Here is a 12,604-nt window from a genome sequence, read left to right on the forward strand (position 1 = left end):
GCAATCTGTTTCATCAACAAGGTCTTTATGACCTGTATTTTGTGTTGACCTCCTATCTCATCCTATGACTTAGAATGCTTTAACTGTCTGGGAATGCAGCCCAGTAGGTTTCAGCCTCATTTTACCCATCCTATTCAAGATGGAGTTGCTCTGGTTCACACTCCTCTGACAGACTCGTCTCAAATTATTTATTGTGCGAGATCCAAGAACTCTCTTGGGGTCTAGATCAGGACCCCTTTCCAGTAACACCCTAATAGTGTGGTCAGAATAATTACAAACTAGTATGTCAGCAACACCATCTTCAGAACTATGATCTCTCTGGTGGGACTGGAGGAAAGCCTTTGGTTTCCTTGCTCTCATAGGTGCCAGCTCTCTGCCTTCACCTGTCTTACTGACTCCTGTTTGGTGTTTGAGTAAAGGAAAGTATTTTTAATTAATAGTAATAATAAAAGCTAACACTTACTGAATGCTTACTATTTGCCCAGTACTAAGTGCTTTTCTTATATTAATGTGATCCTTATAGCAATCCTATGAATGAGGTAGAATTATTATTATTCCTATTTTACAGATAAAGAAACGGAGACATTGCCTAAGATTACACACCCTGTTAAGTAGCAGAGCCAAGATATAGAAGGCAAGCAGGTCTGCTCCAGAGCTCATGTACCTAACCATTCTCTATACTAACTATATACATTTCAAAGGGAAAATATGAGCCTTTTTTCTTTGTGATTATATTTTGACTTTACCCACTGAGGTACAAAATTATTGAGTAGAAAAAAGGTTTTAAAATGTATTCCTTTATCAGTGGCTTACTTGATCAAGTTCTGTTTCCCTGAATAGTGTGTGATCACAGCAATATCCACTATTTCAGAGGCATTCAAACCAGAATAACTCCATCTTGAATAGGGGATGGGTAAAACAAGACTGAGACCTACAGGGCTGCATTCTCAGGAGGTTAGGTAGTCTTTGTCACAAGATGAGATAGGAGGTCAGCAGGACTGGTATCCTGCTGATAAAACAGGATGCAGTGAAGAAGCCGGCCAAAACCCACCAAAACCAAGATGGCAACAAAAGTGACCTCTCGTCATCCTCATTGCTCATTATACATTAATTATAATGCATTAGCATGCTAAGAGACATTTCCAGCAGCACCATGACTGTTTACAAACGCCATGGCAACGTTCAGAAGTTACCTTATATAGTCTAAAAAGGGGAGGACTCAGTTAAGGAAATTGCTTGCCCTTTCCCTGGAAAATTCATGTATAATCCACCCCTTGTTTAGCATATAATCAAGAAACAACAGTAGGTATAGTCAGTCAAGCAGTTCATGCTGCTGCTCTGTTTATGGAGTAGCCATTCTTTTGTTTCTTTACTTCTCTAATAAACTTGCTTTCACTTTACTCTGTGGACTCGCCCCAAATTCTTTCTTGTGAAAGCTCCAAAAACCCTCTCTTGGGGTCTGGATCAGGACCCCTTTCTGGTAACAGCTACAATGCTTTTATAATGCTTTCTGTGTTCCCTGCAAATTCATTGCCTCACTTAGATTTGGAAACTGACACATTAAGCAACTTTTCTGAAGTCACCAAGGAGTTGATGGCAGCAATGAAAGAGCCCAGGGAATTTCACTTCGAAATATGTCACCCTGGTGTGTTGATTATTTTAAATTAAAGGCCCTTGAAGGTCAGTAGATGCTAGAAGAGGCTTTATTCCTTCATCCGAATTAAGACAGAACCTGCAAAAAAAAACATAATTGCCTTCCATTTCTTCCCTGAAACTTCATTTTCTATCCCAGAAAAGAAGACCGAGGAATACAGCCACACCTGGACAGACTTTTTCACAAAATGTCTGTTTCTCAGGCTCATTCAAATTCCAAAGAGTCATTTACAAGTTAATTTTTGTCTCCCAGGCTCATTCATTCTCCCTAATAATTATTTATACCCCTCAAAAGAATTGCCTATGTTCCCCATCTCCTCCTCCCTTATAAAGAAGGGTATATACGCCTCTGGGCCTCATAGGTTATTGGGTAATCTCATTTTGGTGATTTCCCCACCCTCTCGTGCATGTTAAAGAAATTCTATATGCCCTTTTCTCCCATTAATCTGTCTTTTGTCTGTTCATTTTCTGTGGCCCTTCAGATGGCTTTCCCTCTTCAACCCTACAGCTGTGTAGTAAGACCTCTACTCATCCTCCATGTTGGCCCTCCCCACCCAATCCTTGCATGCGCACCACTCAATCCCTTCACATACTGGCTTGGTTTAAGTAGCATAATATCCATAGCCTAGGAATGGCCATATATGAAAGATATAAAAGAACAAGCTGTGTATTACACAAACTTGTCATGGCTTTTGGAAACCATGCTAGTGCCCAAAAGACAAACAACATAATTGAAGACGTCAGCCTAGACAAAAGAGGTGTTCTTTTTACGGTTGTCATTATAAATCTCTCTCTGAACTTTACTTGGCATTTAGGTATATTAGGCCTTCAAGTGTAGACCTTTAATTTCTTCCCTGTCTTTTTAAAGACCTTTAATTTCTTCCCTGTCACATTAAATATCACTATTTTCTTCTCTATATCCCCCTCATAAAATACTTTTAAAGCAACTTGGACACAATAGTATCCTTCTCCTGCCCTCTATAAACAATTCATGAGCCCAAAGCATGTGCAGTTCTTTCTAGTTGCAACTATGAAAGAAAAAGGTTAGCAGTAGCTAGCTAAAATGTTTGTGAGCAACTGTAAGTTCCAGTCAGGGTTCATCAATGCCCCAGAGCAATTTGCAAGAGGGGGCTGCATTTATATCCTGAGTCATCATGCCAAATCCCAAGGTGTAGAACTTCATCCTTCCATCGATTGCCATGAGTCTTGAGAGTATGAAGTTACCCAAATTCAGGAAACAATGGTAATAAAAGGGATTGATTGATACCTTTATCCCCAGACTGGTTTTTACAAACCACTGGAAAAACCATGCTGGTAACAGGGTATGCTCTGTGATGATCCCCACATCTAAAACCGTTTTTTTCTCTCCTCTTGCTGTAGCAAAGCCTCAATTCAAAGCAGTTTTCAAACCATGTGTAAGGTAAATAGATATCCTTATCCTAAGGTAAATAAGTGAATTAATGGAATAAGGCACTATTTTATGAACTATTGAATTAGCAAAAATTAAGAAGATTTTCAGTGTTGGTAAATGTATGTGAAGAAAGACACTTTGATATAGTAGTAAGAAGAGTGTAATTAGTGTAGCTATCTTGAGGGCAATTTGGCAGTATCAGTCAAAATTAGAACTGCATATACTCTTTGACCAGCTGTTCTTCAATTGGGAATCTAATCTAAATATATATACTTTTAGTATATAAAAAATATAATTCAAAGGGTATTCATTGCATTGATTGTGATATGAAAAAAATTGGAAAAAACCTAAATTGCATTGATTATGATAGAAAAAAATCCCGGTCTAATAATAGGGCATGGTTAAATAAATTATGTTGTGTCCCTACTCTGGAACACTACATTAGATCTGCATGACCTGCTATTAAAAAAAATTTAAGAGGCATTTTTAAATGAGGAAAAACCAAGGTAAGGAACGGCTTGTATAATAATAGCTAACCAGGTGAGACTTCTGGAATGGCAGAGTGAGGATCTTTGTAAATCCACTGCTCCATAAAATCGATGAAAATGCTGGCAAAATTATAAAAATCAACTTTTTTTTTTTTTTTTTTTTTTACAAATCTGGAAATTAACCAAAGGTCTAAAGCAATCTGAGGAGCATTTATTCAAGAAAAACCACAGCACCTATGTAAAAAAACTACATTTTTAACTTGGCCTACTCCCATATTTCTCTCCCCAGCTCCACAGTTCCCTTGAAAGCCAGCCAACTCACAGCCAGAGGAGCTGTAAAAACAAAACAAACAAAAAAATCAAAAACAAAAAAAGACAGGAGCTTTACAGCCACTAGAGGGGGCAGACTGGTTTTGGAGCTCCTCAAAAAACTTCTATCCCACAGCATTGTTACTGTTTGACTTGTCTCATATCTCTCTGGGAAAGCCCCATTTATACAGTGCTTTCATATGTGACCTGACTCTGAGCTTGCTCGACAAGAAAAGCCCTATCTTTAGTGCATTAATCAAAAATAATCAGCTGCAATTGTTTAACATCACAACTGCCTGAGGTGATTATACCCATTTGGGCAAGCCAGGGCCTGTCCAAAAACTTAAAAGAAAGATCTAAGGAATGCAATGTTTGTAGTGGGCTTTAAAGAACTTGAGACCGGCCTGGCCAACATGGTAAAACCCCGTCTCTACTAAAAATACAAAAATTAGCCAGGTGTGGTGGTGCACACCCATAATCCCAGCTACTCGGGAGGCTGAGGCAGGAGAATTGCTTGAACCCGGGAGGCGGAGGTTGCAGTGAGCCAAGATCATGCCACTGCACTCCAGTCTGGGTGACAGAGCAAAATTCCGTCTCACAAAAAAAAAAAAAAAAAAGGGTTTAAAAGATGCAAACAGAAATTACAGAAATTATGGAGTTGCAAAATACAGTAATTGCAATGAAAGATTCACTAAAATTGTTCAATAGCAGATTTGAGCTGGCAGAAAAAAAGAATCAGAGAACCCAAACATAGGTTAATTTACGTAATTCAGTCTGAGTAATAGAAAGCAAAAAGAATGGTGCTTTGGAGACCTGTAGTATACCATCAAGCATACCAATAGACATACAATGTAAGTCCCAGAAGGAAAAGAGGGAGATGTAAACAAATAGAAAGAATATTTGAAGAAATAATAGCCAGAAATTTCCCAAATTTTATGAAAAACTTTGCTCCACATAGCTAAAAGTGCAACAAACTTCAAGTAGGGTCAACACAAGGATATCTACACCCAGTCACATCATAGTCAAACTGTTGAAAGACAAAGACTCTTTAAAGCAGCAAGAGAAAAGCAATTCGTCTCTCAGTGAGATTGATAGTGAACTTCTCATCAAAAAGGACAGAATGCCTTCTTGCCTTCATGGAGGACAGAATGCATTTGGATGGCATCCTCAAAGTGCTGAAAGGAAAAACTTGTCAACTAAAAATTCTGTATTTGGCAAAACTATCCTTCAAAACTGAAAGAGAATTAACACATTTCCAGATGAACAAAAACTGAAAGAATTTTTCACTAGCAGATCTGACCTACAAGAAATACTAAAATAAGTCCTTCAGTCTAAAATGAAAGAACTACACAGTAATTCAAATCCACACAAAGAAATAAATAGTACCAGTAAAGGTATCTATGTAGGTAAAAATAAAAGATAGTATAAATGTAGTTTGATAACTTTTGTCTCCTCCTACCTTATTTAAAATATAATTGCATAAAGAAATAATTGTAAAATTGTGTTGATAGACTAATAATGTAAAATATATAATTTCTATGACAATAATAGCACAAAAAAAGAGACGGAATGGAGCTATATTGGAAAATGATTCCGTATACTATTAAAATTACATTTCTATTAATCTGAACTAGATTGGTTTGTTCTTGTTGTTGTTGTTATTGTTGTTGTTGTTGAGACGGAGTTTTGCTCTGTCGCCAGGCTGGAGTGCAGTGGCGCGATCTCGGCTCACTGCAACCTCCACCTCCTGGGTTCAAGCGATTCTCCCTGCCTCAGCTTCCCAAGTAGCTGGGATTACAGGCGCCCGCCACCACGCCCAGCTAATTTTTGTATTTTCAGTAGAGACGGGGTTTTGCCATGTTGGCCCGGCTGGTCTTGAACTCCTGACCTCAGGTGATCTGCCCGCCTTGGCCTCCCAAAGTGCTGGGATTACAGGCGTGAGCCACCGCCCAGACTAGATTGTTTTAAGATAATAATTGTAATCTCCAGAGCAACCACAAAGAAAATAACACAAGGGATATATGGTAACAGAAATGACGAATTAATTAAAATAGGGCATTAGAATATGCCTATATGTCACAAAGTAAGGAAGTAATGGAAAAACAGAGGTGCAAAAATGATATAACATATAGAAAACAAATAGAAAAATGGCAGATGCCAGTCCTCTCTTTAAAATCAGTAATTACATTACATTTAAATGGAGTAAACTTTCCAATAAAATATAGAAATTGACAGAGTGGATAAAACAAACACAATTCAACTACATACTGTCTATGAAAAAACTACTTTAAATTTCATATGGAACCAGAAAAGAGCCCGTATAGCCAAGACAATCCTAAGCAAAATGAACAAATCTGGAAGCATCACGCTACCTGACTTCAAGCTATACTACTAGGCTACAGTAACCAAAACAGCATAGTGCTGGTATAAAAACAGACACACAGACCAATGGAACAGAATAGAAATCTCAGAAATAAGACCAAGATGAATTAAAGATTTAAATGTAAAACCCATAATTATAAAAACCCTAGGAGAAAATCTAGGCAATACCATTGAGGACATAGGCACAGGCAAAGATTTATTGATGAAAATGCAAAAAGCAATTGCAACCAAAGCAAAAATTGAAACACAGGATCTAATTAAACTAAAGAGCTTCTGCACAGCAAAAGAAACTATCATCAGAGTAAACTGACAACCTACAGAATGGGAGAACATTTTTGCAATCTATTCATCTGACAAACGTCTAATATCTAGTATCTACAAGGAATTTAAACAAATTTACAAGAGAAAAGCAAACAAACCCATTAAAAAGTGGGCAAAGGACATGAACAGACACCTCTCAAAAGAAGACATACATGAGGTCAACAAACACATAAAAAAAAAAAAAGCTCAACATCACCAATCATTAGAGAAATGCGAATCAAAACCACAATGAGATACCATCTCACACCCGTCAGAATGGCGATTATTAAAAAGTAAAAAAAACAACAGAGGCTGGTGAAGCTGCAGAGAAAAAGGAATGCTTTTACGCTGTTGGTGGGAGTATGAATTAGTTCAACCATTGTGGAAGACAGTGTGGTGATTCCTCAAAGACATACAGAAAGAAATACAATTTGACCCAGTGATGTCATCACTAGGTATATACCCAAAGGAATATAAATCATTCTATTATAAAGATACATGCATGCATATGTTCATTGCAGCACTATTCACAATAACAAAGATATGGAATCAACCTAAATGACCATCAATGATAGACTAGATAAAGAAAATGTGGTACATATACACCATGGAATACTATGCAGCCATAAAAAATAACAAGATCGGCCAGGCGCAGTGGCTCACGCCTGTAATCCCAGCACTTTGGGAGGCTGAGGTGGACAGATCATGAGGTCAGGAGATGGAGACCATCCTGACCAACATGGTGAAACCCCGTCTCTACTAAAAATACAAAAATTAGCCGGGTGTGGTGGTGCGCAGTAGTCCCAGCCACTCGGGAGGCTGAGGCAAGAGAATGGTTTGAACCTTGGAGGCAGAAGTTGCCGTGAGCCGAGATCGAACCACTGCACTCCAGTCTGGCAACAGAGTGAGACTTTGTCTCAAAATAATGATGATGATAATAATAATTAATAATAATAATGAGATCATGTCCTCTGCAGGGACATGGATGGAGCTGGAAGCCATTATCCTCAACAAACTAACGCGGGAACAGAAAAACAAGCACTGCATGTTCTCACTTATAAGTGAGAGCTAAACAATCAGAACACATTGACACATTGGGGGAAACAACACACTGGGGCTTGTCGGGGGGTTGGGGGAGGGAGGGAGAACATCAGGAAAAATAGTTAATGGATGCTGGGCTTAATACCTAGGTGATGGGATGATCTGTGCAGCAAATCACCATGGCACCCGTTTACCTATGTAACAAACCTGTACATCCTGCACAGGTACCTCGGAACTTAAAGTAAAATTGAGGGGAAAAAAAGAAAGCATTCTTATTGTCAATTATGAAATCGTCAAATATATCAAATATAAATTATATTTTTCAGATGAATGTCAAACAGAACATGTAACATGTATAATGTAAAAAGGGTACACAAGGAAAGATGAATAAGTATCACTTTTAATAAATATACTGATTTTAAAAATAGTGTGAGACTAATTACCTTAGTAAACAGAAAAACAATAAAAATCAAAAAAATCCAAGTTGACTTTCTGAAAGGATCAACAAAATTAATAAACCTTTAGCTAGACTGACCAAGAAACAAAGATTCAAATTGCTAAAACTATAAATGAAAGAGCAGGCATCACTACCAACTTTAGAGAAATAAAAACATTATAAAGGAATACTATGGACAATTGCATGGAATCGAATTAGATAATCTACATGAAATGAACAAATTACTAGAATAACACACAAACTACCAAAACTAACTCAAAAAGAAATACAAAATCTGTATAGCTTTATTACAAGTGATTGAATTGGGAATCAATAAACTTTCCACAAAGAAAAACACAGGCTCAGATGGCTTCACTGGTTAATGCTATCAAAAGTTTAAACAGGAATTAATACAAATCCTTCATAAACTCTTCCGAAATTGGAATGTGAGAAAACACTTCACAACTCATTCTATGAGGCAAATATTACCCTGATGCCAAATTAAAACAAAGACATAATGAGAAAGCTACAGACCAATATCCCTTATAAACATATGCACAAAAACCTCCAACAAAATATCAGCAAGCCAAACTCAGCAACATAAAGAAAAATTTATACATCATAACCAGTTGGGATTTATTCTGGGAATGCAGGGTTGGGTCAACATACGAAAATCAATCAACATAAACCTAAAATTATCAATTAAAATATTTTAAAAGACAAAAACCACATCATGATTTCAGTAGACACGGAAAAAGCTTTTGACAATGTACAATACCTTTTTATGATAAAAATGTTCAACAAACTAGGAATAAAAGGGAACTTCCTAAACCTGATAAAATGTATTTACACGGTGGCTCACGCCTGTAATCCCAGCACTTTGGGAGGTCGAGGCGGGCGGATCACAAGGTCAGGGGATACAGACCATCCTGGCTAACACGGTGAAACCCCGTCTCTACTAAAAATATGAAAAATTAGCCGGGCGTGGTGGCGGGCGCCTGTAGTCCCAGCTACTTGGGAGGCTGAGGCAGGAGAATGGCGTGAACCCGGCAGGCGGAGCTTGCAGTGAGCCGAGATCGCGCCAATGCACTCCAGCCTGGGGGACAGAGCGAGACTCCGTCTCAAAAAAAAAAAAAAAGGTATTTACAAAAAAGCCCACAGCTAAAATCAGACTTTAATGTAAAAAACTGAAAACTTACCCCTAAAATCAAGAACAAGACAAGAATATCTGTGCTCACCATTTTTATTGAACATTGTACTGGAGGTTCTATCAGGAGAATTAAGCCAGAAAAAGAAATATAAATCATCCAGACTGAAAAAGTAGAAGTACAGTAACTCTATTTGCATATGACATAATCTTGTATATTGAAAATCCTAAGGAATCCACAAAACAAAACAAAAACTATTAGAAGTACACCAAGGCCACAGGATATATGATTAGTGCATGAAAAAGATTATATTAGAGCTTCATCTCACACCACACAGGAAAATTTATTCTGAATTTTTCGTAGACTTAAATGTAAGAGCTAAAAACAATAAGATTTTTAGAAGAAAACATAGGATAAAATCTATAAGACCTTAGGTTAGGTAAAGGTTTCTTAGATATGACACCAAAAGCACAATCCATCAAAGAAAAAATTGATAAATTGAGCCTTAGGAAAATTCAAAACTTTCGCACTTCGAAATGACGCTATTAAGAGAACAAAAAGACAAGCAACAGACTGGAAGAAAATATTTGCAAAACACATATGCAATAAAGGATTTCTATTTAGAATACAGAAAGAACTCTTGCAATTTAATAAGCAGACAACCCAATTTTAAAATGGACAAAATCTACGAGCATACTTTTCATCAAAGAAGATCTACAAATGGTTAATAAGCACATGACAACATGCTCAACATCAGTCATTAGGAAAATGCAAATTAAAACCACAATTAATACCATTTTGTACCCGGTAGAACGAGAATGAAAAGTAAAACAAACAACAACAAATGTTAGTGAGAATGTGCAAGAATGGAAACCCTCATGAAATGCTGATAGGACTGTAAAATGGTACAGCCACTTTGAAAGCAGTTTGGCAGTTCCTCAAAATGTTAAACATATAACTTCCATACAACCCAGCAATTTCATTCCTAGATATCTATCCAAGAAAAATTAAAACATGTGACTACACAAAGACTTGCATGGAAATGTTCACAGGAGCATTATTCGTAGTAGCCATATATTGGAAACCATCTGAATGTCTATCAACTGGCAAATGGACAAAGTGCGATATAATAGAATACTACTCAGCAATAAAAATCACAGACTACTAACACATGCTATGTCATGGATGAACCTCACAAACATTTTGTAAAGTGAAAGAAGCCAGGCAAAAGAAACCACGTATTGTATGATTCCATTTACATGAAATTTCTATAAAAGACAAATCTTTGGAAATGGAAAGTAGACTAATGCTTGCCTAGGGTTGGGGGTGGGAACGGAGATTAACTGTAAATGAGCAAGAGGGATCTTTATTAGGAGAGTGAAAATGTAAAACTCATTTATGGTGATGATTGTACCACTCAGTAATGTTACTAAGAATCATTGAATTGCACACTTAAAAGGGGTGAGTTCTCGAGACCATCCTGGCAAACACGGTGAAACCCCGTCTCTACTAAAAACACAAAAAATTAGCTGGGCGTGGTGGCGGGCGCCTGTAGTCCCAGCTACTCGGGAGGCTGAGGCAGGAGAATGGCGTGAACCCCGGGGGGCGGAGCCTGCAGTGAGCCGAGATCGCGCCACTGCACTCCCAGCCTGGGCGACAGAGGGAGACTCGGTCTCAAAAAAAAAAAAAAAAAAGGAGGGGGGGTGCATTCGGCTGGACGCAGTGGCTCATACCTGTAATCTCTGCACTTTGAGAGGCCAAGGTGGGCAGATCCCTTGAGCCCATGAGTTCGAGACCAGCCTGGGCAACATGGCGAAACCCCGTGTCTACAAAAAATACAAAATATTAGCCGGGCACGGTGGCACGTGCCTGTAGTCCCAGCTACTGGAGGGGTAAGGTGGGAGGATCACCTGAGCCTTGGAGGTCGAGGCTGCAGTGAGCCGTGATGGCACCACTGCACTCCAGCCTAGGTGATAGAGTACGACTCTGTCTCAAAAAAAAAAAAAAAAAAAAAAGCTGAATTTTATGTTATGTAAAATATATCTCAATAAAGACCCTTTAAATATTAGACTGACACTTACATAACGCTGTTTTAAGTGTCTGGCATATAAGCAACTCATTTAATCCTTATAACAGCCCTATGAAGCAAGTAATATTATTTATCTTTTCATAAATGAGGAAACTGAGGCACAGATAGATTAGGTGACTTGCCAAAGAGCTCACAACCAGTAATTGGTAAAGATGGAACTCAAACCTAGCCAGTCTGGCTCTAGAGTCTGTGATCTTAACCATGGCTTCCATTTGTGGGAAGAAAAATCTGTACAGATACACATGTATATAGCAATGTGTGGAAGGAATCATAAGGCACTTTAATCAGTGATCCTCTCTGGGGAGTGAGAGCGAGGATGGGCAGCAAAGCAAGACTTTCACTTATTACGTTATACTTCTTTGAACTCTGAATTTTTTATACATTTTCTAATAATTCATGTATTCATTTTGTAGATAAGAAACTTCTATTTTTAAATCAAAACATTGGTTATCTTTGATTTGTTACCTTATACACTTTTAATTTCCCTGAACATTTTTCCATTTTCCATGTTCTTTGGGATAAGTGTGTCTTCGGGCCAAGTTCTCACATAATTACCATGACATGTTTTCTGCTACATTTTGTCTTGCCAGTGTGTCAGAGACCCAAGATGGGGCTGAGGCCAAGAAGGATCGGGTAGGAGGCTAAGGAAAACTTCATGAAAGAGGGGCCTGTATTGCTCGCTCTGCTTGGGCAAGACTGTGATTGGGCTGGATTCAAGGCTGTCCTGAGCTGTAGTGTGCAGCTCTGAACTCCCTGGATCCCCTGGGGCACTCTAAGGGGGGCTGGCTGCTTCAGAAATTGCTTCTATTCTGTAGGGGAATAGATTATCTGCATGCATGTGCACATGTGCGAACAAACCCATTTAATGAAAGCAGGAGTTTGGACTTGTGCCTAAAGGGTAGGAGTGGTTCTGCACTGATGTGTGAGTGTGTAGCATGGGTGTTTTTGTTCTTGTTTGTTTCACTTAATATTTAAAGATACTCAAATGGGACTATGTTATGAAAGCAACTAAGTGTTGTGGAGTGTCTTTACTAACATAGGAAATAATAGTTTGTAAACTTTAGGAAGCATTAGACTGTCAAGATGCTTAAAAGAAAATGGAAAGAGTTGATGTTTAGACTGCGATTAATTCTCTTTGTAATCATTCCCTTGGTTCGATGATGTTGTGGAGCTGAGGAATAATAACAAGGTTGGTTGGTTTGTTTTTAATATGTACTTACTGTATACTAACACCCTACAAACGGCATATTGTGAGAGAATAGGATATTCTTTTTTTATTATTGTACTTTAAGTTCTAGGGTACATGTGCACAATGTGCAGGTTTGTTACATATGTATACATGTGCCA

The sequence above is a fragment of the Pongo abelii genome, chromosome X, assembly GCF_028885655.2.
Source record: "Pongo abelii isolate AG06213 chromosome X, NHGRI_mPonAbe1-v2.0_pri, whole genome shotgun sequence".
Classification (NCBI taxonomy): domain Eukaryota; kingdom Metazoa; phylum Chordata; class Mammalia; order Primates; family Hominidae; genus Pongo; species Pongo abelii.